The sequence below is a fragment of the Cebus imitator genome, unplaced genomic scaffold (genome assembly GCF_001604975.1).
Source record: "Cebus imitator isolate Cc_AM_T3 unplaced genomic scaffold, Cebus_imitator-1.0 Scaffold82, whole genome shotgun sequence".
NCBI classification, from domain to species: Eukaryota; Metazoa; Chordata; class Mammalia; order Primates; family Cebidae; genus Cebus; species Cebus imitator.
Window position 1 is genome coordinate 3,291,714 of NW_016107397.1, and position 1,682 is coordinate 3,293,395.

Below are 1,682 nucleotides of genomic sequence, written 5' to 3' on the forward strand. Positions count from 1 at the left end.
AAGGAAGGAAGGAAGGAAGGAAGGAAGGAAGGAAGGAAGGAGAAAGAAAGGAAGAAAGGAAGGAAGGAAGGAAGGAAGGAAGGAAGGAAGAAAAAGAAAGAAAGAAAGAAAGAAAGAAAGAAAGAAAGAAAGAAAGAAAGAAAGAAAGAAAGAAAGAAAGAGGGGGGAAGGGAGGGAAGAAAGAAAGATGACTTTTACTTTTAGCCCAACAAAAGGTTAGAGGAATAAAGAGGAAGAAGGGGAAGGTTCGAGGGTGGGGGAACAGCATGTGTGGGAGCCCAGAGGTGAGTAAAAGTGCTGACTGTGTGTTTGGGGTCAGGGAAGACACTAAGACAGAGGGCAGCTAGGAAAATGGGTGTGACTCCAGCCTAGAAATGGGGTTCGGACTTGACTTGGTTCAGTCCATGATCCCAACCATGCCTTAGAAGCTGTGCCCTGGAGGCTCGGTGCGATGGCTCACACCTGTAACCCCAGCACTTTGGGAGGCTGTGGTGGGCAGATCACCTCAGGTCAGGAGTTCAAGACCAGCCTGGCCAACATGTTGAAACTTCATCTCCTCTAAAATTACAAAAAATAGCCAGGTGTGGTGGTGGACACCTGTAGTCTCAGCTACTGGGGAGGCTGAGGCAGGATAATCACTTGAACCTGGGAGGCAGAGGTTGCAGTGAGCCAAGATCGCACCACTGCACTCCAGTCTAGGCAATAGAGTGAGATTCCGTCTCAGAAAGAAAAAAGAAGAAGAGGAAGAAGAAGAAGAAGGTGAAGGAGAAGGAGAAGCAGCAGCTGCGCCTGGAGGCTGCAAGAAGAGGCATGGAGGGACAGAGGCTGATGAGGCCAAGGCAGTGACATGGCCGGCCACCGAGAGACACAAAGAAGGCACGGACACTGTGGAATGCAGGGGACCATTTTCAACATGACCTGCTCTCATTTGCCTTTGCTCCTGGATTCATACCATTTTCTCCAATGTGTCACCATTCAATTTGTCCTTAACCACTCACATCTCCACAACAGTTGACCTCGCAGGTCATACCACGCTTGAGCTCCCGGTGACTGACTCCCCATCCATCTCAACCAGCTGCCCTTCCTCTTTCTGAAATCTCACATTCAGTTCCGAGGACACGGTCACCTCCTGACGCTCCTTCTCCCCACTTCCTAAAGCCCTTGCCTGCTCACTAACTGGGACCCCCAGGTTAAAGGCTTTGGCTCTGCCACCCCCATCATCCCCCGGGCTAGCAAATTCCACCAAGCCAAGGCTCTTTACCCGCTGCAGGAGGGACAAGGGAACCATGCTCTGGGTGAAGAGATTCAGACCCTTTGCAGCCTGGGATTCTAGTGGCAATGGTGTCCCCAAAAGATGTCACAGAGCAGGTGGGGCGGTCCTTCCCCAGGTCAACCTCCAGGGTCAGGCTGCTCCACAAGCAAACAGGGCAAAGAAAAACTGAGCCTCTTCTCCCAAGACACTCAAATGGCCAACAAGCCCAGGAGAGGGAAAAAGGAAATAAATGTTACCAGGAAGCAAAGAAACCCAAAACATAGCAAGAGACTATTTCTTCTTCATCTATCAAATTGCACCCATTATGATGACAGATGACTACAACAGCTGGCGTTGGTTGGGGGTCTTTCATGTGATGTCGACTTGGTATCATAGTTCCAAGGGATAATTTGAAAATATGCACCAGGGA